Raw genomic sequence first — 26840 nt, 5'->3', positions numbered from 1 at the left:
GCTGTTCAGAACCCACATACAATGCCGAAGCCGTTGCCTTTATTTTGTCAGTGCGTCTTTCAGATTTGACATCATAGAATTATACCTGATGAACACTTGCATGAAATTGAATTAGACCGGAAGGGAATTGTTGAAAATGGGAATGAAGGGTAGAATAAAATAACTAGATTAGAGGATGACTGAACATGATCATGATTAATGTGTGTCTGTGTGTAAGAGTTTTGAAGAGAGCACTGCTAATGGGACACCAGGGATGCTGTTGTCCAGATTCCTGCGTCTTTGTCAGAGTAGCAGCAGAGCAGGTGAAGGAAGTCAGTGGTTCTTCCAGAACAGAGCCTATAGGAGCAGAAGAGCACAAGGCAAGGCAGATGTGGCCCACCACTCCTCAGTCATCAGGGATAAGGAGCTCAATGGACATGCTCTCTATGGACTAATATATCCCCAGCAGACACTGGAAGATTATATGCCTCTTACTGTAACGCCACGCTGTTGTATCTCGTAATTGGGACCAGGAGTTTTTCATGGCCCTGCTCGTAATCCTGTAGCAGGTCAGAAGTGGAGGTGTCGTATCCAGCTCTTTGGAGGTCTTGGTTGGCTATGAGAGTGCATGCCCATCTTCAATGACTGAGAGGCTCTCTCATGAGTTCTCTCTCTAGGCCTGTTTCATATTGTCTGCATTCCAAATGCACCCTTTCCCCTATTTAGTAGATTAGGGAGTAGGGTGCCATTTGGGACAAACGCTTTTGTATTCCACACAACTCAGGGACCTGGATGCCTTCCAGAGCTCTCTGAACCAGCTGGTATAGATGGCAAATTAATTAAGTCTAATCCATATATGATTAAGGCTTTTTTTGTTCTTACTGCTGATCACACTGTAGAAAATGCAGTAAAGTTGGCAGTGATCTGCCATCCATCTCTGTCACCAGTCCCCTCTCCTCTGAGGAGCTGTACATCGGTCACCAGTCCCCTCTCCTTTGGAGATCTGTACATCTGTCACCAGTCCCCTCTCCTCTGGGGAGCTGTACATCTGTCACCAGTCCCCTCTCCTCTGGGGAGCTGTACATCTGTCACCAGTCCCCTCTCCTCTGGGGAGCTGTACATCTGTCACCAGTCCCCTCTCCTTTGGAGATCTGTACATCTGTCACCAATCCCCTCTCCTTTGGAGATCTGTACATCTGTCACCAATCTCCTCTCCTTTGGAGATCTGTACATCTGTCACCAGTCCCCTCTCCCCTGGAGAGCTGTACATCTGTCACCAATCCCCTCTCCTTTGGAGATCTGTACATCTGTCACCAGTCCCCTCTCCCCTGGAGAGCTGTATATCTGTCACCAGTCCCCTCTCCCCTGGAGAGCTGTACATCTGTCACCAGTCCCCTCTCCCCTGGAGAGCTGTACATCTGTCACCAATCCCCTCCTCTGGAGAGCTGTACATCTGTCACCAGTCCCCTGGAGAGCTGTACATCTGTCACCAGTCCCCTCTCCCGTGGAGAGCTGTACATCTGTCACCAGTCCCCTCTCCCCCGAGGAGCTGTACATCTGTCACCAGTCCCCTCTCCCCTGAGGAGCTGTACATCTGTCACCAGTCCCCCGAGGAGCTGTACATCTGTCACCAGTCCCCTCTCCCCTGGGGAGCTGTACATCTGTCACCAGTCCCCCTCTCCTTTGGAGATCTGTACATCTGTCACCAGTCCCCTCTCCTTTGGAGATCTGTACATCTGTCACCAGTCCCCTGGAGAGCTGTACATCTGTCACCAGTCCCCTGGAGAGCTGTACATCTGTCACCAGTCCCCTGGTGAGCTGTACATCTGTCACCAGTCCCCTGAGGAGCTATACATCTGTCACCAGTCCCCTGGGGAGCTGTACATCTGTCACCAGTCCCTCTCCCCTGGAGAGCTGTACATCTGTCACCAGTCCCCTCTCCCCTGAGGAGCTGTACATCTGTCACCAGTCCCCTCTCCCCTGGGGAGCTTTACATCTGTCACCAGTCCCCTGAGGAGCTGTACATCTGTCACCAGTCCCCTCTCCTTTGGAGATCTGTACATCTGTCACCAGTCCCCTCTCCTTTGGAGATCTGTACATCTGTCACCAGTCCCCTGGAGAGCTGTACATCTGTCACCAGTCCCCTCTCCCCTGGAGAGCTGTACATCTGTCACCAGTCCCCTGGAGAGCTGTACATCTGTCACCAGTCCCCTCTCCCCTGGGGAGCTGTACATCTGTCACCAGACCCCTTTCCCCTGGGGAGCTGTACATCTGTCACCAGTCCCCTCTCCCCTGGGGAGCTGTACATCTGTCACCAGTCCCCCTCTCCTTTGGAGATCTGTACATCTGTCACCAGTCCCCTCTCCTTTGGAGATCTGTACATCTGTCACCAGTCCCCTGGTGAGCTGTACATCTGTCACCAGTCCCCTCTCCTTTGGAGATCTGTACATCTGTCACCAGTCCCCTCTCCTTTGGAGATCTGTACATCTGTCACCAGTCCCCTCTCCTTTGGAGATCTGTACATCTGTCACCAGTCCCCTCTCCTTTGGAGATCTGTACATCTGTCACCAGTCCCCTCTCCTTTGGAGATCTGTACATCTGTCACCAGTCCCCTCTCCCCTGGAGAGCTGTACATCTGTCACCAATCCCCTCTCCCCTGGAGAGCTGTACATCTGTCACCAATCCCCTCTACTCTGGAGATCTGTACATCTGTCACCAGTCCCCTCTCCCCTGGAGAGCTGTACATCTGTCACCAGTCCCCTGGAGAGCTGTACATCTGTCACCAGTCCCCTCTCCCCTGGAGAGCTGTACATCTGTCACCAGTCCCCTCTCCCCTGGAGAGCTGTACATCTGTCACCAGTCCCCTCTCCCCTGGGGAGCTGTACATCTGTCACCAGTCCCCTGAGGAGCTGTACATCTGTCACCAGTCCCCTCTCCTTTGGAGATCTGTACATCTGTCACCAGTCCCTCTCCTTTGGAAATCTGTACATCTGTCACCAGTCCCCTGGAGAGCTGTACATATGTCACCAGTCCCCTCTCCCCTGGAGAGAGCTGTACATCTGTCACCAGTCCCCTGGAGAGCTGTACATCTGTCACCAGTCCCCTCTCCCCTGGTGAGCTGTACATCTGTCACCAGACCCCTCTCCCTGGGGAGCTGTACATCTGTCACCAGTCCCCTGGGGAGCTGTACATCTGTCACCAGTCCCCTCCCCTGGGGAGCTGTACATCTGTCACCAGTCCCCCTCTCCTTTGGAGATCTGTACATCTGTCACCAGTCCCCTGGGGAGCTGTACATCTGTCACCAGTCCCCTCTCCCCTGGAGAGCTGTACATCTGTCACCAGTCCCCTCTCCCCTGGAGAGCTGTACATCTGTCACCAGTCCCCTCTCCCCTGGAGAGCTGTACATCTGTCACCAATCCCCTCCTCTGGAGAGCTGTACATCTGTCACCAGTCCCCTGGAGAGCTGTACATCTGTCACCAGTCCCCTCTCCCGTGGAGAGCTGTACATCTGTCACCAGTCCCCTCTCCCCCGAGGAGCTGTACATCTGTCACCAGTCCCCTCTCCCCTGAGGAGCTGTACATCTGTCACCAGTCCCCCGAGGAGCTGTACATCTGTCACCAGTCCCCTCTCCCCTGGGGAGCTGTACATCTGTCACCAGTCCCCCTCTCCTTTGGAGATCTGTACATCTGTCACCAGTCCCCTCTCCTTTGGAGATCTGTACATCTGTCACCAGTCCCCTCTCCTTTGGAGATCTGTACATCTGTCACCAGTCCCCTGGAGAGCTGTACATCTGTCACCAGTCCCCTGGAGAGCTGTACATCTGTCACCAGTCCCCTGGTGAGCTGTACATCTGTCACCAGTCCCCTGAGGAGCTATACATCTGTCACCAGTCCCCTGGGGAGCTGTACATCTGTCACCAGTCCCTCTCCCCTGGAGAGCTGTACATCTGTCACCAGTCCCCTCTCCCCTGAGGAGCTGTACATCTGTCACCAGTCCCCTCTCCCCTGGGGAGCTTTACATCTGTCACCAGTCCCCTGAGGAGCTGTACATCTGTCACCAGTCCCCTCTCCTTTGGAGATCTGTACATCTGTCACCAGTCCCCTCTCCTTTGGAGATCTGTACATCTGTCACCAGTCCCCTGGAGAGCTGTACATCTGTCACCAGTCCCCTCTCCCCTGGAGAGCTGTACATCTGTCACCAGTCCCCTGGAGAGCTGTACATCTGTCACCAGTCCCCTCTCCCCTGGTGAGCTGTACATCTGTCACCAGTCCCCTCTCCTTTGGAGATCTGTACATCTGTCACCAGTCCCCTCTCCTTTGGAGATCTGTACATCTGTCACCAGTCCCCTCTCCTTTGGAGATCTGTACATCTGTCACCAGTCCCCTCTCCTTTGGAGATCTGTACATCTGTCACCAGTCCCCTCTCCCCTGGAGAGCTGTACATCTGTCACCAATCCCCTCTACTCTGGAGATCTGTACATCTGTCACCAGTCCCCTCTCCCCTGGAGAGCTGTACATCTGTCACCAGTCCCCTGGAGAGCTGTACATCTGTCACCAGTCCCCTGGAGAGCTGTACATCTGTCACCAGTCCCCTCTCCCCTGGAGAGCTGTACATCTGTCACCAGTCCCCTGGAGAGCTGTACATCTGTCACCAGTCCCCTCTCCCCTGGAGAGCTGTACATCTGTCACCAGTCCCCTCTCCCCTGGGGAGCTTTACATCTGTCACCAGTCCCCTGAGGAGCTGTACATCTGTCACCAGTCCCCTCTCCTTTGGAGATCTGTACATCTGTCACCAGTCCCCTCTCCTTTGGAAATCTGTACATCTGTCACCAGTCCCCTGGAGAGCTGTACATCTGTCACCAGTCCCCTCTCCCCTGGAGAGCTGTACATCTGTCACCAGTCCCCTGGAGAGCTGTACATCTGTCACCAGTCCCCTCTCCCCTGGTGAGCTGTACATCTGTCACCAGACCCCTCTCCCCTGGGGAGCTGTACATCTGTCACCAGTCCCCTGGGGAGCTGTACATCTGTCACCAGTCCCCTCTCCCCTGGGGAGCTGTACATCTGTCACCAGTCCCCCTCTCCTTTGGAGATCTGTACATCTGTCACCAGTCCCCTCTCCTTTGGAGATCTGTACATCTGTCACCAGTCCCCTGGTGAGCTGTACATCTGTCACCAGTCCCCTCTCCTTTGGAGATCTGTACATCTGTCACCAGTCCCCTCTCCTTTGGAGATCTGTACATCTGTCACCAGTCCCCTCTCCTTTGGAGATCTGTACATCTGTCACCAGTCCCCTCTCCTTTGGAGATCTGTACATCTGTCACCAGTCCCCTCTCCTTTGGAGATCTGTACATCTGTCACCAGTCCCCTCTCCCCTGGAGAGCTGTACATCTGTCACCAATCCCCTCTACTCTGGAGATCTGTACATCTGTCACCAGTCCCCTATCCCCTGGAGAGCTGTACATCTGTCACCAGTCCCCTGGAGAGCTGTACATCTGTCACCAGTCACCTGGAGAGCTGTACATCTGTCACCAGTCCCCTCTCCCCTGGAGAGCTGTACATCTGTCACCAGTCCCCTCTCCCCTGGAGAGCTGTACATCTGTCACCAGTCCCCTCTCCCCTGGAGAGCTGTACATCTGTCACCAATCCCCTCTTTTCTGGAGAGCTGTACATCTGTCACCAGTCCCCTGGAGAGCTGTACATCTGTCACCAATCCCCTCTTTTCTGGAGATCTGTACATCTGTCACCAGTCCCCTCTCCTTTGGAGATCTGTACATCTGTCACCAGTCCCCTGGAGAGCTGTACATCTGTCACCAGTCCCCTGGAGAGCTGTACATCTGTCACCAGTCCCCTGGTGAGCTGTACATCTGTCACCAGTCCCCTGAGGAGCTATACATCTGTCACCAGTCCCCTGGGGAGCTGTACATCTGTCACCAGTCCCTCTCCCCTGGAGAGCTGTACATCTGTCACCAGTCCCCTCTCCCCTGAGGAGCTGTACATCTGTCACCAGTCCCCTCTCCCTGGGGAGCTTTACATCTGTCACCAGTCCCCTGAGGAGCTGTACATCTGTCACCAGTCCCCTCTCCTTTGGAGATCTGTACATCTGTCACCAGTCCCCTCTCCTTTGGAGATCTGTACATCTGTCACCAGTCCCCTGGAGAGCTGTACATCTGTCACCAGTCCCCTCTCCCCTGGAGAGCTGTACATCTGTCACCAGTCCCCTGGAGAGCTGTACATCTGTCACCAGTCCCCTCTCCCCTGGTGAGCTGTACATCTGTCACCAGACCCCTTTCCCCTGGGGAGCTGTACATCTGTCACCAGTCCCCTCTCCCCTGGGGAGCTGTACATCTGTCACCAGTCCCCCTCTCCTTTGGAGATCTGTACATCTGTCACCAGTCCCCTCTCCTTTGGAGATCTGTACATCTGTCACCAGTCCCCTGGTGAGCTGTACATCTGTCACCAGTCCCCTCTCCTTTGGAGATCTGTACATCTGTCACCAGTCCCCTCTCCTTTGGAGATCTGTACATCTGTCACCAGTCCCCTCTCCTTTGGAGATCTGTACATCTGTCACCAGTCCCCTCTCCTTTGGAGATCTGTACATCTGTCACCAGTCCCCTCTCCTTTGGAGATCTGTACATCTGTCACCAGTCCCCTCTCCCCTGGAGAGCTGTACATCTGTCACCAATCCCCTCTCCCCTGGAGAGCTGTACATCTGTCACCAATCCCCTCTACTCTGGAGATCTGTACATCTGTCACCAGTCCCCTCTCCCCTGGAGAGCTGTACATCTGTCACCAGTCCCCTGGAGAGCTGTACATCTGTCACCAGTCCCCTCTCCCCTGGAGAGCTGTACATCTGTCACCAGTCCCCTCTCCCCTGGAGAGCTGTACATCTGTCACCAGTCCCCTCTCCCCTGGGGAGCTGTACATCTGTCACCAGTCCCCTGAGGAGCTGTACATCTGTCACCAGTCCCCTCTCCTTTGGAGATCTGTACATCTGTCACCAGTCCCCTCTCCTTTGGAAATCTGTACATCTGTCACCAGTCCCCTGGAGAGCTGTACATATGTCACCAGTCCCCTCTCCCCTGGAGAGCTGTACATCTGTCACCAGTCCCCTGGAGAGCTGTACATCTGTCACCAGTCCCCTCTCCCCTGGTGAGCTGTACATCTGTCACCAGACCCCTCTCCCCTGGGGAGCTGTACATCTGTCACCAGTCCCCTGGGGAGCTGTACATCTGTCACCAGTCCCCTCTCCCCTGGGGAGCTGTACATCTGTCACCAGTCCCCCTCTCCTTTGGAGATCTGTACATCTGTCACCAGTCCCCTGGGGAGCTGTACATCTGTCACCAGTCCCCTCTCCCCTGGAGAGCTGTACATCTGTCACCAGTCCCCTCTCCCCTGGAGAGCTGTACATCTGTCACCAGTCCCCTCTCCCCTGGAGAGCTGTACATCTGTCACCAATCCCCTCCTCTGGAGAGCTGTACATCTGTCACCAGTCCCCTGGAGAGCTGTACATCTGTCACCAGTCCCCTCTCCCGTGGAGAGCTGTACATCTGTCACCAGTCCCCTCTCCCCGAGGAGCTGTACATCTGTCACCAGTCCCCTCTCCCTGAGGAGCTGTACATCTGTCACCAGTCCCCGAGGAGCTGTACATCTGTCACCAGTCCCCTCTCCCCTGGGGAGCTGTACATCTGTCACCAGTCCCCCTCTCCTTTGGAGATCTGTACATCTGTCACCAGTCCCCTCTCCTTTGGAGATCTGTACATCTGTCACCAGTCCCCTCTCCTTTGGAGATCTGTACATCTGTCACCAGTCCCCTGGAGAGCTGTACATCTGTCACCAGTCCCCTGGAGAGCTGTACATCTGTCACCAGTCCCCTGGTGAGCTGTACATCTGTCACCAGTCCCCTGAGGAGCTATACATCTGTCACCAGTCCCCTGGGGAGCTGTACATCTGTCACCAGTCCCTCTCCCTGGAGAGCTGTACATCTGTCACCAGTCCCCTCTCCCCTGAGGAGCTGTACATCTGTCACCAGTCCCCTCTCCCCTGGGGAGCTTTACATCTGTCACCAGTCCCCTGAGGAGCTGTACATCTGTCACCAGTCCCCTCTCCTTTGGAGATCTGTACATCTGTCACCAGTCCCCTCTCCTTTGGAGATCTGTACATCTGTCACCAGTCCCCTCTCCCCTGGAGAGCTGTACATCTGTCACCAATCCCCTCTACTCTGGAGATCTGTACATCTGTCACCAGTCCCCTCTCCCCTGGAGAGCTGTACATCTGTCACCAGTCCCCTGGAGAGCTGTACATCTGTCACCAGTCCCCTGGAGAGCTGTACATCTGTCACCAGTCCCCTCTCCCCTGGAGAGCTGTACATCTGTCACCAGTCCCCTGGAGAGCTGTACATCTGTCACCAGTCCCCTCTCCCCTGGAGAGCTGTACATCTGTCACCAGTCCCCTCTCCCCTGGGGAGCTTTACATCTGTCACCAGTCCCCTGAGGAGCTGTACATCTGTCACCAGTCCCCTCTCCTTTGGAGATCTGTACATCTGTCACCAGTCCCCTCTCCTTTGGAAATCTGTACATCTGTCACCAGTCCCCTGGAGAGCTGTACATCTGTCACCAGTCCCCTCTCCCCTGGAGAGCTGTACATCTGTCACCAGTCCCCTGGAGAGCTGTACATCTGTCACCAGTCCCCTCTCCCCTGGTGAGCTGTACATCTGTCACCAGACCCCTCTCCCCTGGGGAGCTGTACATCTGTCACCAGTCCCCTGGGGAGCTGTACATCTGTCACCAGTCCCCTCTCCCCTGGGGAGCTGTACATCTGTCACCAGTCCCCCTCTCCTTTGGAGATCTGTACATCTGTCACCAGTCCCCTCTCCTTTGGAGATCTGTACATCTGTCACCAGTCCCCTGGTGAGCTGTACATCTGTCACCAGTCCCCTCTCCTTTGGAGATCTGTACATCTGTCACCAGTCCCCTCTCCTTTGGAGATCTGTACATCTGTCACCAGTCCCCTCTCCTTTGGAGATCTGTACATCTGTCACCAGTCCCCTCTCCTTTGGAGATCTGTACATCTGTCACCAGTCCCCTCTCCTTTGGAGATCTGTACATCTGTCACCAGTCCCCTCTCCCCTGGAGAGCTGTACATCTGTCACCAATCCCCTCTACTCTGGAGATCTGTACATCTGTCACCAGTCCCCTATCCCCTGGAGAGCTGTACATCTGTCACCAGTCCCCTGGAGAGCTGTACATCTGTCACCAGTCCCCTGGAGAGCTGTACATCTGTCACCAGTCACCTGGAGAGCTGTACATCTGTCACCAGTCCCCTCTCCCCTGGAGAGCTGTACATCTGTCACCAGTCCCCTCTCCCCTGGAGAGCTGTACATCTGTCACCAGTCCCCTCTCCCCTGGAGAGCTGTACATCTGTCACCAATCCCCTCTTTTCTGGAGAGCTGTACATCTGTCACCAGTCCCCTGGAGAGCTGTACATCTGTCACCAGTCCCCTCTCCCCTGGAGAGCTGTACATCTGTCACCAGTCCCGTGGAGAGCTGTACATCTGTCACCAGACCCCTCTCCCCTGGGGAGCTGTACATCTGTCACCAGTCCCCTGGGGAGCTGTACATCTGTCACCAGTCCCCTCTCCCCTGGGGATCTGTACATCTGTCACCAGTCCCCCTCTCCTTTGGAGATCTGTACATCTGTCACCAGTCCCCTCTCCTTTGGAGATCTGTACATCTGTCACCAGTCCCCTGGAGAGCTGTACATCTGTCACCAGTCCCCTGGAGAGCTGTACATCTGTCACCAGTCCCCTGGTGAGCTGTACATCTGTCACCAGACCCCTCTCCTTTGGAGATCTGTACATCTGTCACCAGTCCCCTGGTGAGCTGTACATCTGTCACCAGTCCCCTGGTGAGCTGTACATCTGTCACCAGTCCCCTGGAGAGCTGTACATCTGTCACCAGTCCCCTGGAGAGCTGTACATCTGTCACCAGTCCCCTCTCCCCTGGAGAGCTGTACATCTGTCACCAGTCCCCTGGAGAGCTGTACATCTGTCACCAGTCCCCTCTCCCCTGGTGAGCTGTACATCTGTCACCAGACCCCTCTCCCCTGGGGAGCTGTACATCTGTCACCAGTCCCCTGGGGAGCTGTACATCTGTCACCAGTCCCCTCTCCCCTGGGGAGCTGTACATCTGTCACCAGTCCCCCTCTCCTTTGGAGATCTGTACATCTGTCACCAGTCCCCTCTCCTTTGGAGATCTGTACATCTGTCACCAGTCCCCTGGTGAGCTGTACATCTGTCACCAGTCCCCTCTCCTTTGGAGATCTGTACATCTGTCACCAGTCCCCTCTCCTTTGGAGATCTGTACATCTGTCACCAGTCCCCTCTCCTTTGGAGATCTGTACATCTGTCACCAGTCCCCTCTCCTTTGGAGATCTGTACATCTGTCACCAGTCCCCTCTCCTTTGGAGATCTGTACATCTGTCACCAGTCCCCTCTCCCCTGGAGAGCTGTACATCTGTCACCAATCCCCTCTACTCTGGAGATCTGTACATCTGTCACCAGTCCCCTATCCCCTGGAGAGCTGTACATCTGTCACCAGTCCCCTGGAGAGCTGTACATCTGTCACCAGTCACCTGGAGAGCTGTACATCTGTCACCAGTCCCCTCTCCCCTGGAGAGCTGTACATCTGTCACCAGTCCCCTCTCCCCTGGAGAGCTGTACATCTGTCACCAGTCCCCTCTCCCCTGGAGAGCTGTACATCTGTCACCAATCCCCTCTTTTCTGGAGAGCTGTACATCTGTCACCAGTCCCCTGGAGAGCTGTACATCTGTCACCAGTCCCCTCTCCCCTGGAGAGCTGTACATCTGTCACCAGTCCCGTGGAGAGCTGTACATCTGTCACCAGACCCCTCTCCCTGGGGAGCTGTACATCTGTCACCAGTCCCTGGGGAGCTGTACATCTGTCACCAGTCCCCTCTCCCTGGGGATCTGTACATCTGTCACCAGTCCCCCTCTCCTTTGGAGATCTGTACATCTGTCACCAGTCCCCTCTCCTTTGGAGATCTGTACATCTGTCACCAGTCCCCTGGAGAGCTGTACATCTGTCACCAGTCCCCTGGAGAGCTGTACATCTGTCACCAGTCCCCTGGTGAGCTGTACATCTGTCACCAGACCCCTCTCCTTTGGAGATCTGTACATCTGTCACCAGTCCCCTGGTGAGCTGTACATCTGTCACCAGTCCCCTGGTGAGCTGTACATCTGTCACCAGTCCCCTGGAGAGCTGTACATCTGTCACCAGTCCCCTGGTGAGCTGTACATCTGTCACCAGTCCCCTCTCCCCTGGTGAGCTGTACATCTGTCACCAGTCCCCTGAGGAGCTGTACATCTGTCACCAGTCCCCTGGGGAGCTGTACATCTGTCACCAGTCCCCTCTCCCCTGGAGAGCTGTACATCTGTCACCAATCCCCTCTCCTCTGGAGATCTGTACATCTGTCACCAGTCCCCTCTCCCCTGGAGAGCTGTACATCTGTCACCAGTCCCCTGGAGAGCTGTACATCTGTCACCAGTCCCCTCTCCCCTGGAGAGCTGTACATCTGTCACCAGTCCCCTCTCCCCTGGGGAGCTTTACATCTGTCACCAGTCCCCTGAGGAGCTGTACATCTGTCACCAGTCCCCTCTCCTTTGGAGATCTGTACATCTGTCACCAGTCCCCTCTCCTTTGGAAATCTGTACATCTGTCACCAGTCCCCTGGAGAGCTGTACATCTGTCACCAGTCCCCTCTCCCTGGAGAGCTGTACATCTGTCACCAGTCCCCTGGAGAGCTGTACATCTGTCACCAGTCCCCTCTCCCCTGGTGAGCTGTACATCTGTCACCAGACCCCTCTCCCCTGGGGAGCTGTACATCTGTCACCAGTCCCCTGGGGAGCTGTACATCTGTCACCAGTCCCCTCTCCCTGGGGAGCTGTACATCTGTCACCAGTCCCCCTCTCCTTTGGAGATCTGTACATCTGTCACCAGTCCCCTCTCCTTTGGAGATCTGTACATCTGTCACCAGTCCCCTGGTGAGCTGTACATCTGTCACCAGTCCCCTCTCCTTTGTAGATCTGTACATCTGTCACCAGTCCCCTCTCCTTTGGAGATCTGTACATCTGTCACCAGTCCCCTCTCCTTTGGAGATCTGTACATCTGTCACCAGTCCCCTCTCCTTTGGAGATCTGTACATCTGTCACCAGTCCCCTCTCCCCTGGAGAGCTGTACATCTGTCACCAATCCCCTCTACTCTGGAGATCTGTACATCTGTCACCAGTCCCCTCTCCCCTGGAGAGCTGTACATCTGTCACCAGTCCCCTGGAGAGCTGTACATCTGTCACCAGTCCCCTGGAGAGCTGTACATCTGTCACCAGTCCCCTCTCCCCTGGAGAGCTGTACATCTGTCACCAATCCCCTCTACTCTGGAGATCTGTACATCTGTCACCAGTCCCCTCTCCCCTGGAGAGCTGTACATCTGTCACCAGTCCCCTGGAGAGCTGTACATCTGTCACCAGTCCCCTCTCCCCTGGAGAGCTGTACATCTGTCACCAGTCCCCTCTCCCCTGGAGAGCTGTACATCTGTCACCAATCCCCTCTTTTCTGGAGAGCTGTACATCTGTCACCAGTCCCCTGGAGAGCTGTACATCTGTCACCAGTCCCCTCTCCCCTGGAGAGCTGTACATCTGTCACCAGTCCCGTGGAGAGCTGTACATCTGTCACCAGACCCCTCTCCCCTGGGGAGCTGTACATCTGTCACCAGTCCCCTGGGGAGCTGTACATCTGTCACCAGTCCCCTCTCCCCTGGGGAGCTGTACATCTGTCACCAGTCCCCCTCTCCTTTGGAGATCTGTACATCTGTCACCAGTCCCCTCTCCTTTGGAGATCTGTACATCTGTCACCAGTCCCCTCTCCTTTGGAGATCTGTACATCTGTCACCAGTCCCCTCTCCTTTGGAGATCTGTACATCTGTCACCAGTCCCCTGGAGAGCTGTACATCTGTCACCAGTCCCCTGGTGAGCTGTACATCTGTCACCAGACCCCTCTCCTTTGGAGATCTGTACATCTGTCACCAGTCCCCTGGAGAGCTGTACATCTGTCACCAGTCCCCTGGTGAGCTGTACATCTGTCACCAGTCCCCTGGAGAGCTGTACATCTGTCACCAGTCCCCTGGTGAGCTGTACATCTGTCACCAGTCCCCTGGGGAGCTGTACATCTGTCACCAGTCCCCTCTCCCCTGGGGAGCTGTACATCTGTCACCAGTCCCCCTCTCCTTTGGAGATCTGTACATCTGTCACCAGTCCCCTCTCCTTTGGAGATCTGTACATCTGTCACCAGTCCCCTGGTGAGCTGTACATCTGTCACCAGTCCCCTCTCCTTTGTAGATCTGTACATCTGTCACCAATCCCCTCTACTCTGGAGATCTGTACATCTGTCACCAGTCCCCTCTCCCCTGGAGAGCTGTACATCTGTCACCAGTCCCCTGGAGAGCTGTACATCTGTCACCAGTCCCCTCTCCCCTGGAGAGCTGTACATCTGTCACCAGTCCCCTCTCCCCTGGAGAGCTGTACATCTGTCACCAATCCCCTCTTTTCTGGAGAGCTGTACATCTGTCACCAGTCCCCTGGAGAGCTGTACATCTGTCACCAGTCCCCTCTCCCCTGGAGAGCTGTACATCTGTCACCAGTCCCGTGGAGAGCTGTACATCTGTCACCAGTCCCCTCTCCCCTGGTGAGCTGTACATCTGTCACCAGACCCCTCTCCCCTGGGGAGCTGTACATCTGTCACCAGTCCCCTGGGGAGCTGTACATCTGTCACCAGTCCCCTCTCCCCTGGGGAGCTGTACATCTGTCACCAGTCCCCCTCTCCTTTGGAGATCTGTACATCTGTCACCAGTCCCCTCTCCTTTGGAGATCTGTACATCTGTCACCAGTCCCCTCTCCTTTGGAGATCTGTACATCTGTCACCAGTCCCCTCTCCTTTGGAGATCTGTACATCTGTCACCAGTCCCCTGGAGAGCTGTACATCTGTCACCAGTCCCCTGGTGAGCTGTACATCTGTCACCAGACCCCTCTCCTTTGGAGATCTGTACATCTGTCACCAGTCCCCTGGTGAGCTGTACATCTGTCACCAGTCCCATCTCCTTTGTAGATCTGTACATCTGTCACCAGTCCCCTCTCCTTTGGAGATCTGTATATCTGTCACCAGTCCCCTCTCCTTTGGAGATCTGTACATCTGTCACCAGTCCCCTCTCCTTTGGAGATCTGTACATCTGTCACCAGTCCCCTCTCCCCTGGAGAGTTGTACATCTGTCACCAATCCCCTCTACTCTGGAGATCTGTACATCTGTCACCAGTCCCCTCTCCCCTGGAGAGCTGTACATCTGTCACCAGTCCCCTGGAGAGCTGTACATCTGTCACCAGTCCCCTGGAGAGCTGTACATCTGTCACCAGTCCCCTCTCCCCTGGAGAGCTGTACATCTGTCACCAGTCCCCTCTCCCCTGGAGAGCTGTACATCTGTCACCAGTCCCCTCTCCCCTGGAGAGCTGTACATCTGTCACCAATCCCCTCTTTTCTGGAGAGCTGTACATCTGTCACCAGTCCCCTGGAGAGCTGTACATCTGTCACCAGTCCCCTCTCCCCTGGAGAGCTGTACATCTGTCACCAGTCCCGTGGAGAGCTGTACATCTGTCACCAGTCCCCTCTCCCCTGGTGAGCTGTACATCTGTCACCAGACCCCTCTCCCCTGGGGAGCTGTACATCTGTCACCAGTCCCCTGGGGAGCTGTACATCTGTCACCAGTCCCCTCTCCCTGGGGAGCTGTACATCTGTCACCAGTCCCCTCTCCTTTGGAGATCTGTACATCTGTCACCAGTCCCCTCTCCTTTGGAGATCTGTACATCTGTCACCAGTCCCCTCTCCTTTGGAGATCTGTACATCTGTCACCAGTCCCCTCTCCTTTGGAGATCTGTACATCTGTCACCAGTCCCCTGGAGAGCTGTACATCTGTCACCAGTCCCCTGGTGAGCTGTACATCTGTCACCAGACCCCTCTCCTTTGGAGATCTGTACATCTGTCACCAGTCCCCTGGAGAGCTGTACATCTGTCACCAGTCCCCTGGTGAGCTGTACATCTGTCACCAGTCCCCTGGAGAGCTGTACATCTGTCACCAGTCCCCTGGTGAGCTGTACATCTGTCACCAGTCCCCTGGTGAGCTGTACATCTGTCACCAGTCCCCTCTCCCCTGGTGAGCTGTACATCTGTCACCAGTCCCCTGAGGAGCTGTACATCTGTCACCAGTCCCCTGGGGAGCTGTACATCTGTCACCAGTCCCCTCTCCCCTGGAGAGCTGTACATCTGTCACCAATCCCCTCTCCTCTGGAGATCTGTACATCTGTCACCAGTCCCCTCTCCCCTGGAGAGCTGTACATCTGTCACCAGTCCCTGGAGAGCTGTACATCTGTCACCAGTCCCCTGGAGAGCTGTACATCTGTCACCAGTCCCCTCTCCTCTGGAGAGCTGTACATCTGTCACCAGTCCCCTCTCCCCTGGTGAGCTGTACATCTGTCACCAGACCCCTGGGGAGCTGTACATCTGTCACCAGTCCCCTCTCCTTTGGAGAGCTATACATCTGTCACTGCATTTTTAGAAGGGGTTCTCTTCGCCAGGCACGGCCCACCTTTGTATTCATTTAGAAGTTTGCAGAAAAAGCTTGGTGCAGTCAGCGCAACATGATTGCACTAAAGTGGTGTAATGGGGTGCAAGCTCATTTGCCACTATTTTAGGATGCGTTGATTAGGCCACTTAACCTTTAGGAATAAAACGCTAACCGATACTGTGTTGCTCATTAAAACATCCTGCTTGGCATTTGTTGATGGAGAGAGAACTGCTGCCGGCCAGCCTACTGGAAGCATATCATTGGATTGATCAACTCTGCCATGTAATTGCACATTGCTGAGCGGGTTTTTGTTTGTGTTGATTGTAAGCAGGAAGTGTGTGTCTGCGATTTTTGTTTGATCCTATCCTCTCAGCTCTCCTGTTGTTGACTTTCATGGGTTGACTTTACTCCTCTTAATCAAAACAGTTTTCATGTCGACTTAGATTGTTTATTAATTTACTGAAACAGAGGAGCAGTTGGCATGACAGCTTTTGTTTGCTCTTTGTTCTTTGCATTCTATTGAAGGCATGGAAATGTGATGGAGGGATCAGGCAGTAAGAACGGAGGTGGCGTGGCAGGCTGTGGGATACTTAACAGTTGGGGTCTGCAGTCTGCCCCACCATGCTCCCCCAGTTCTCTCTCCATCACCATCCATGTTAATGGAACGTCTTAGAGAACCCAGATTAACTTGACTTTCAGCAATATCCTGTTTTACACGCCTCTCTATTGCATGACAATATTGTAATGAAACGAAGGTCCTCAGCAGTAGGATTAGATCTGATGTGTTTCACTGGGACAGGGGCATTGAAGAATGATAGGAGTCAAAGTAGTGCTCAAGAGTGTATGACTACATTAAGGACTAACACCACTCCCCTTGGAAGACTGGATCAACATTGTCTTCATGGCTTTGCCTCCAGTCCTGTACTGTAGATGCAGTCAGAGCTTTCTCAACATTCCTCATAATCAAATGTTAATATGCATCCAGAAGGACTGTCTTTGTACTGCAGGCTTATGTGATCTTCCCGAGGCCAAGGAAAGGGCAGCGCATTTCTTAATGCAAACTAAGTCCCGTATCTCACCTGCAAAAGCCTGAGAACTAATTCAGGATTAGTGCAAAAACTTCCTCAATGAGTGAAACAACTCGCCTACCTCGTTGCTGCCGGTGAACGCAGCAGCACATCATGCTAGTTGAAGATATGGCTGTCTCTAACTGCAGGCTGGCACATTTGCATTGAAGTAGAGCGGCTTTAGGATGTAAATAACATCACAAGATATCAGTCTGTCTTTTTTTGTCATCCAGTTGTGTCAGTAGAGGAGAGAATTGGTTTGAAAGTGTCTTCGTGCTGTAGGATATAATGTGGTTGTTTCTGTAGGTAGAGGTTGAGGTGAGTTCAGTGTCTGGAGTTTGATGCAGGTTTCTTCCCCAGAAACTTTATTAACCCAACCATGTTTGGATTTAAACTGTAAAAGATGCCGTTGAATCTGTGGCTCTGAGTAATTATGAAGCACCTGTTTTAATATGATTACATCCATGTAATATGCAAGTCAATTTCAGTTGGAGTGAAACTTTGAAGTTAGATTTCATGCAATCGATCTACTGCATTCAATATGTATCTGATTTGCTACACTCTCTCTCTCCCCTCTCCCCTCTCTGTCTTTGTCTGTCTTTCTCTCTCTCTTTTCTGTCTGTCTGTGTCTCTCTCTCTCTCACTCGCTACGAATGTCTTGCCCCTCAGGCCTTCAAGAGGTGCCCAATCTGCCAGGGCACCAAGGCTATAAACCAAAATGTGGACAGTTCTAACATCTTCAACATACACCTCAGATTTTGATAAGAACACGCGCCGTTGCATCCCCGACTTGTCTGTCTTTTCTTGTAGCCTCCTTCGGAGCTGCGATTCTTGTGAGAAAAACCCGGTCACATGCATGACAGGCATTGGCTAATAAGAATTGAAATATCTGAGAGAGCCATGTGAGTAAAAGGTGCTTCGAGGAGGTGCGATTGGCAGCCGGGAGAAGGGAATTATAATTATTATGTTCAGTCCAAGGGCACAAAGGATTTTTTTTAGGGGCATTCTGGCCACACAAGGGGGCATCAATGTGCACGGCTGCCAAGGCCGCAAGGAAATTTGAGGCATGCCACCCTGTCTTTATACTTTCCTGGGATTTCTGTCCCATCTCTCTCTTGTGCTGGGACCTGGGTGAGGTGACCTAGGCAGCATCTGAAATGGCACCCTGTTCCATATACAGTGCCTTGCGAAAGTATTCGGCCCCCTTGAACTTTACGACCTTTTGCAACATCTTAGGCTTCAAACATAAAGATATAAAACTATTTTTTGTGAAGAATAAACAACAAGTGGGACACAATCATGAAGTGAAACGACATTTATTGGATATTTAAAACTTTTTTAACAAATCAAAAACTGAAAAATTGGGCATGCAAAATTATTCAGCCCCCTTATGTTAATACTTTATAGCGCCACCTTTTGCTGCGATTACAGCTGTAAGTCGCTTGGGGTATGTCTCTATCAGTTTTGCACATCGAGAGACTGCAATTTTTTCCCATTCCTCCTTGCAAAACAGCTCGAGCTCAGTGAGGTTGGATGGAGAGCATTTGTGAACAGCAGTTTTCAGTTCTTTCCACAGATTCTCGATTGGATTCAGGTCTGGACTTTGACTTGGCCATTCTAACATCTGGATATGTTTATTTTTGAACCATTCCATTGTAGATTTTGCTTTATGTTTTGGATCATTGTCTTGTTGGAAGACAAATCTCCGTCCCAGTCTCAGGTCTTTTGCAGACTCCATCAGGTTTTCTTCCAGAATGGTCCTGTATTTGGCTCCATCCATCTTCCCATCAATTTTAACCATCTTCCCTGTCCCTGCTGAAGAAAAGCAGGCCCAAACCATGATGCTGCCACCACCATGTTTGACAGTGGGGATAGGGTGTGTTCAGGGTGATGCGCTGTGTTGCTTTTACGCCAAACCTAACGTTTTGCATTGTTGCCAAAAAGTTCAATTTTGGTTTCATCTGACCAGAGCACCTTCTTCCACATGTTTGGTGTGTCTCCCAGGTGGCTTGTGGCAAACTTTAAACGACACTTTTTATGGATATCTTTAAGAAATGGCTTTCTTCTTGCCACTCTTCCATAAAGGCCCGATTTGTGCAATATACGATTGATTGTTGTCCTATGGACAGAGTCTCCCACCTCAGCTGTAGATGTCTGCAGTTCATCCAGAGTGATCATGGGCCTCTTGGCTGCATCTCTGATCAGTCTTCTCCTTGTATGAGCTGAAAGTTTAGAGGGACGGCCAGGTCTTGGTAGATTTGCAGTGCTCTGATACTCCTTCCATTTCAATATTATCGCTTGCACAGTGCTCCTTGGGATGTTTAAAGCTTGGGAAATCTTTTTGTATCCAAATCCGGCTTTAAACTTCTTCACAACAGTATCTCGGACCTGCCTGGTGTGTTCCTTGTGCTTCGTGATGCTCTCTGCGCTTTTAACGGACCTCTGAGACTATCACAGTGTAGGTGCATTTATACGGAGACTTGATTACACACAGGTGGATTGTATTTATCATCATTAGTCATTTAGGTCAACATTGGATCATTCAGAGATCCTCACTGAACTTCTGGAGAGAGTTTGCTGCACTGAAAGTAAAGGGGGCTGAATAATTTTGCACGCCCAATTTTTCAGTTTTTGATTTGTTAAAAAAAGTTTGAAATATCCAATAAATGTCGTTCCACTTCATGATTGTGTCCCACTTGTTGTTGATTCTTCACAAAAAAATACAGTTTTATATCTTTGTTTGAAGCCTGAAATGTGGCAAAAGGTTGCAAAGTTCAAGGGGGCCGAATACTTTCGCAAGGCACTGTATAATGCTCTTTACTAGGTCCCAGCGCTCCCCAAACAGCAGGTGCACAAGACACCAGTCACTTATCACTGTCCCTAATGGGAACCGAGGAGAGAAGAAGCTAGCTGTCTTTATGCTTCATGCCTGTGTACACAGCCCTGCATTCTGTACAGCAGCCCAGTTATGTGGGGAGGTGAGTTTGCTTAGCCATCAATCTCTTTTCCTCAGATTCTGCTCTGAGCAGTCTTATGCTAAGCAGGTGTATTTTTCCTCTTAGTAATTCAGTGTTACTGATTGAGCTGGTGGGTTTTGTGTCTTTGTGCAGGGTACACATTCGGAGGCTTTGGAAGCAGCGGACACTGCAGATGCGGACACTGCAGATGTGACAGTCCAGGCCTGGGTAAACTAGTTAAAAAATATTTTGTTAACAGTACTCTTTCTTCATAGAGTTGTATGGTTTGTTTAACTTTGCAATCATCAAATTGTATCTGTCTCATGCGCCGAATACAACAGGTGTAGTAGACCTGACAGTGATGGTGCTTACTTACAAGCCCTTAACTAACAATGCAGTTTTAAGAAAAATAGGTTTTAGGTAAAAAAAATAGATACATTTAAATAATAATAACAAATAATTAAAGAGCAGCAGTAAAATAGCAGCGGGGGCACAGGTTAGTTGAGGTAATATGTACATGTAGGTAGAGTTCAAGTGACTGCATAGATGATAAACAGAGTAGCAGCAGCGTAAAAGAGGGGGGGATAAGCTTCGTGTCTCAATGTGTTTGTTGTATGTCAACTCATGTCTACAGAACTGTCTTCATCTCCCCCAGAGAAATTCACAACAACTTGTCCAATGTCAGTGAGAATTAAAGCTAGCTGAATGCCCTGTAGTTCACTGCTGTAGTGTCATCATTTGAGTAAGTGTTGTCTTATATTTGCCTGCGACTCACATTTGAGTAAATAGTTGATGAGTAAAATCCCTTAAAAGGACAAACTAGAGTGAAATGTCATAATAGTATTGCAGTATTTCCCTTAATGTTCTTATGGAAATGTGTCAGAATGGTGGTGTGTACTGTATAATTCATACTCTCTCGTCCTCTCTTTCTCTCCCTGCACCACCTAGTTGCATGACATCACTGTAAACTCAGTCATGTGTCAGTTGAGCCTCTCCCCAGCTCTGATGTACCTGATTCTCAACTCCACGCTGTTGAATAATGAATGTTTAAATCTATTTCTGCCGCTGCCTGCCATTTGCTGTTCCTCTCCCCGGTACTTCCTGGTATGTGCCGCAGGCTGCCGTACTCACACCTCAGGAGACACAGCCGGTCCCTTTGAGAGGGCTTAGTTACCCCCCGCTGTTGGACCGGCACTTTCCAGGATGCTCCTCTTATTGTCTGAGTGGGAAAGTTTTCCCTTCAACACCTTGCTCTGGTCTGTCTGTCGCTTTCTGTCTGTCGCTCTCTCTGTGTCTTTCTGTCTGTGTCTCTGTCTCTTTATGTGTCTCTGTCTGTTTAAAATGTCCTCACCACCCCCCCTGGACACCTTTCTGTCTCTCTGTGTCTTTCTGTCTGTGTCTCTGTCTCTCTATGTGTCTCTGTCAGTGTCTCTATCTCTTTATGTGTCTCTGTCTGTTTAAAATGTCCTCACCACCCCCCCTGGACACCTTTCTGTCTCTCTGTGTCTTTCTGTCTGTGTCTCTGTCTCTTTATGTGTCTCTGTCTGTCTAAAATGTCCTCACCACCCCCCCTGGACACCTTTCTGTCTCTCTGTGTCTTTCTGTCTGTGTCTCTGTCTCTTTATGTGTCTCTGTCTTTTTAAAATGTCCTCACCACCCCCCCTGGACACCTTTCTGTCTCTTGTTTCCACAGGAGATGATTATCGACAAGGTGAACGACCAGCCCGTCCCGCACTACCTGATCTATGACATCATTAAACTCAACCTGAGTAGTGCCGTGCCTGGTCAGCTGAAAATGTGTAGCCTCTGATGTGTTGCCCCTGTCATTCCCTGACGAGGTGCCAGACATACCAGGCCTTAGTCAGTACGCCCAAGGTCAGCCAGTACACCAGGTCTATTGGCACACTAAAGCCCCATCAGCAGCCCCTCTGACCCCTGTGTTTCATAGTTAATATCTCTATCTACATTGTTAGCCCTGCCACTGTCCATGGTGGCAGGCAGTCTGTGTGTCAGACTGATGAATGCTGCCTGGGAGGAGAGGAGCGGAGCTCAATCTGCCTGCTCCCCAGACACCTCCACTCTCTGGTCAGCCAGTCAGCCAGCAGGACTCAGTAAAACCTGACCGTAAAGATCCAGGACACTGTCCAGGATGCACATGCTAACGTCACAGCAGCCAATCAGCCAATCGCTAAACATGTTTAAAGTACATCTGTATCACAGCCATTTCAGAGTAGCCTCCCTGGACCACAATCCTGTTTTGCATGTTTGCAGTCCTCAGACTTTCTGAATGTTTAACTTCCACAAATCGCATGTTTGTTTTTCTATTTCACAAGTTCTGTTGTATACACCAACTACTGAAGACACTCCGCTAAGGAGCATTGAGCTTGATGGTCTTCTTCTCAACTGAAACTAATTATCAATTTACTGCTAATTAGTTACCTGGGCGATCATTCCCACTGACATCTATGTACAGAGAATATTTGTTATAGAAGACTAAATCTGAATCCCAAATGGCACTCTATTCCCAACATAGTACACTACCTTTGACCAGAGCCCTATGGTCCCAGTAAGGAATAGGGTACTACTCGGAACGCACGTTGATTATGTATTCCCTGGCTTCATCCACATCACACATTTTCACTGAGCTGTGAGATTGCTGCCATTAATTTCAGTGGGAAATGGCATATAGGCTATTAACAGATAATATTCCTACTGATGTCTAATGAACTCATAGCCGGTGCTGATGCCAATCTCAATGCTAGGCTAGCTAGGCCTTTACCAGGCAGGCTCAGAGATGAATGCGCGTGCATGAAACAGTCTGCCAGCCAGTCTGTCAGTCCCTGTTCTGTCCTAATAATAGAAAGGATAGATTCCAGGAGGATGGATTCCAGGAGGATGGATTGAGGCCATTATGTGGAGTGTGTCGCCTCCTGCCGCCATCGATCAGTGGATCACACAGGGAGGGAAGTAGAGGGTCTTGGTGAAGGCAGTGGTGGGGGCTAGGAGGGAGGTGGCGGTACAGAGGTTAGCAGCGCTGTGTAGCTCCCCGAGCCGTCATTAAGGGCTGCACAATTGATCCCCAGTACCCGGCCCATTATTGGCCTGCTCTATCATCCCAGTCAGACTGCCCAGCCTAGGCACCAGGCTCCACACAGAGACAGTCACAACTTATTTTGTCAAGACACAATCAATCGCCACTATTCTCTAATCGCTTGTCTGCTTTGCTGCCAGAATCATTGCTCCTTGGTCAGATCATTATTGTAGAAGACGATGCCTTCTTGAAGACAAGTGGGTTGTAATAATGATCTATCCATTTGGGCCTATGTGGCTGTAATCTTTGAAAGGAAAGGATGAGGCTACAAAGCTTAGGTTGGAGTTGTGTGCAGTAGAACAGAGTCGATTGGCTACTGTTACAGTTTGTTTGATATGGATTATCACTTCATGCTGCATTACTCTGTTACGGTACATTACCTCAACAGTCATCCTACACGATGCCACAATGCTGGTCCCTTGTCTATGATGAGGTGCCTCTCGAAAACATGACATTGCTTGACCTCAATCACCACCCGGAGAAAATGATATTTTCTGCCGTTGCCAGGGGTTATGAAATAAGCCTTTTTTTTGTTTTCCTGGAAAGGTCCTGTCGGTGTCTGCTCCATAGTTAAACTATACCACTCACTGTCAGCCACCAACAGGAGAATCCAAGAGCTGTGTCACTGTAGATTTATCTCCATATTTAATATATTTCATCACCGTTTCTGCTTTTTGGATTTTGTAATGGAAAGACATTGACTTGAAATTCAACAGCCAATGGCCAAGTCATTTCTGCAATTGACATTATACACAGATGTCCCCCTAATGTTCCTATTGCAGTCAGGTGTGTCATTAGGTGTGGCAGAATGAAATGATGTTCTCATTATGTAAGGCATGTGTGTTTGAGGGAACGCTCGGAGGGAGGCCGTTGCGTGGCAACCCGGTAGGACTCATTACTCTGTCGTGCCTGCTAAGGTAACTGGTCTGTGGGTGTGTGAAGCCTTGTCACCTCCAGTCCCTTCTGCCTCACCAGTCACCTGGTGGCTACAGTAAGTGGCATGGAATATCTGCTCCTGGGTATAGAGCCAGGGCTCGACCACTCAGCATACGTCACATCAGCAGCAACTTCTCGGGGAGGGGGGTCTGTCTGTCTGTTTGTCTGTGTGGGGGTGGGGTCTGTTTGTTTGTGTGGCGGGAGGGTGTAAGTCAACCAAGGATGCAGGAAGGAATCTACAGTATCAGTCAAAGTTTGGACACCTACTCATGGACACCTTTCTTTTGAATTAGGTTACTTTCCATCTCGCATACATTTGTCATGCATGTCTCTTCCTCGCATCAGTTTTGGCTTTTCTGACTACAAATAAAGTCCCATGAATGGCATATCGCTGCAGAATGCTGTGGTAGCCATGCTGGTTAAGTGCGCCTTGAATTCTAAATAAATCAGACGGTGTCACCAGCAAAGCACTGCCACACCATCACACCACCTCGTCCCTGCTTCACGGTGGGAACCACACATGCAGAGATCATCCGTTCACCTACTCTGCGTCTCACAAAGACACGGGGATTGGAACCAAAAATCTCAAATTTGGACTCATCAGACCAAAGGACAGATTTACACTGGTCTAATATCCATTGCTCGTGTTTCTTGACCCAAGTGGTTTCTTTGCAGCAATTTGACCATGAAGGCCTGGGTAGTAAGTTTTAAGTTCCTCGGCGTACACGTCACAGACAAACTGAATTGGTCCACCCACACAGGCAGCATCGTGAAGAAGGCGCAGCAGCGCCTCTTCAACCTCAGGAGGCTGAAGAAATTCGGCTTGTCACCAAAAGCACTCACAAACTTCTACAGATGCACAATCGAGAGCATCCTGTCGGGCTGTATCACTGCCTGGTACGGCAACTGCTCCGCCCACAACCGTAAGGCTCTCCAGAGGGTAGTGAGGTCTGCACAACGCATCGCCGGGGGCAAACTACCTGCCCTCCAGGACACCTACACCACCCGATGTCACAGGAAGGCCATAAAGATCATCAAGGACAACAACCACCCAAGCCACTGCCTGTTCACCCCGCTATCATCCAGAAGGCGAGGTCAGTACAGGTGCATCAAAGCTGGGACCTTGTTAGCTAGATTACTTGTTGGTTATTACTGCATTGTCGGAACTAGAAGCACAAGCATTTCGCTACACTCGCATTAACATCTGCTAACCATGTGTATGTGACAAGTAACATTTGATTTGATTTGATTCACCGTCTCCTCTGAACAGTTGATGTTGAGATGTCTGTTACTTGAACTCTATGAAGCAATTATTTGGGCTGCAATTTCTGAGACTGGTAACTCTAATGAACTTATCCTCTGCAGCAGAGGTAACCCTTTTTCTTCCTTTCCTGTGGCGGTCCTCATGAGAGCCAGTTTCATCATAGAGTGTGATGGTTTTTTGCGACTGCACTTGAAGAAACATTTGAAGTTCTTTAAAATGTTCAGATTGACTGACCTTCATGTCTTAAGTAGTGATGGACTGTCATTTCTCTTTGCTTATTTGAGCTGTTCTTGCCATAATATGGACTTGGTCTTTTACCAAATAGGGCTATCTTCTGCATACTAAACCTACCTTGTCACAACACAACTGATTGGCAACAAAAGCATTGAGAAGGAACGAAATTCCACAAATTCACTTTTTACAACGCACACCTGTAAATGTAAAATGCATTCCAGGTGACTACCTCATGAAGCTGGTTTAGAGAATGGCAAGAGTTTGCAAAGCTGTCATCAAGGCAAAGGGGGGCTACTTTGAAGAATCTCAAATATTTTTGGTTACTAAATGTTATTTCATAGTTTTGGTCTCTTCCCTAATATTCTGCAATGTAGAAAATAGTAAAAATAAAGAAAGGTGTCCATGAGTAGTTGTCCAAACTTTTGACTGGTACTGTAGATTCCTTCCTGCATCCTTGGTTGACCCCCCTAAGATCTCTTATATGATGCTCTGGATTGTGGCTTGAATAGCACTATTTCTGTATTAATGAACCCATTCCTGAGATTATAAGCGTGTTTCCTTGCTTCATTCTATGCAGCTTTTCCAATTAATTCAGGATACTGAGACGACATTTGTTGTTTTTGGGGGGGGGGGGGTAAATTAGGTTATTTTCTATCTCGCATACATTTGCCATGCATTGATGTCTTCCTTGCATAATCTTAGGCTTTTCTGTCCATACAAATAAAGTCCCATGAAATTAATTATGATAATCGACTCCTATAGAGATTTGTACTTTGCCTGGGTCAGGTTTATGCGCTTTTCAAACTTTTAAAAGGTTCCACTTTGCATTTACCATTTTTTGAGGGAAAAACAAAATGGATAATTAAGAACAAGGTTGGAGAAGGGTGGTCTTTCTTGCACTTGGCTACCTGGGGTGGCAGGGTAGCCTAGTGGTTAGAGCGTTGGACTAGTAACCGGAATGTTGCAAGTTCAAATTCCCGAGCTGACAAGGTACAAAACTTGTCGCTCTGCCCCTGAACAGGCAGTTAACCCGCTGTTCCTAGGCCGTCATTGAAAATAAGTATTTGTTCTTTACTGACTTGCCTAGTTAAATAAAGGTAAAATAAATGTTTAAAAACTCTTATAGCAGGTATACTAAACTCTGAACTGTACCTGAGCAGAGAGTCTGAAGGGAGGACTGCACATGCCCAGAATAATTGTTTTGTAGCTGTGTAACGTCGTTCTGGTTCTCTCGCCTGATGACGCATCTCACAGATGGTGTAAAACTGGTTGGCTTTGATACCAGTTGTTGCTCCAGGAACATGAAGCTCTGCTTTGAGTTGCTGTGCATTGGATTCAATTCTCACTCAAAGCTGATAAATCTTCTTAAAATAAATGAACTATACTCTCGCTTTTCGTCTCGCTGTGTGTTCAAGTAATCCCTTCTTCCCATCATCCATTAAAAATAGCAGTAATTGTATTTTCCCTCACAAAGCCTAACCAAAATTGCTGAGCCTACCAGGCATAGGCGTCTTTACAGGTTGTGGCTTCATCCCAGATGGCACCCTATTTCCAATATAGTGTACTACTTTTGACAAGAGCCCTATGGGAACTGGTTAAATGTTGTGCACTACATAGGGAATCTGGTGCCAT

The sequence above is a fragment of the Oncorhynchus gorbuscha genome, linkage group LG12 (genome assembly GCF_021184085.1).
Source record: "Oncorhynchus gorbuscha isolate QuinsamMale2020 ecotype Even-year linkage group LG12, OgorEven_v1.0, whole genome shotgun sequence".
NCBI lineage: Eukaryota > Metazoa > Chordata > Actinopteri > Salmoniformes > Salmonidae > Oncorhynchus > Oncorhynchus gorbuscha.
The sequence above is the reverse complement of the archived record's forward strand: the minus strand, read 5'-3'. Positions refer to the sequence as shown.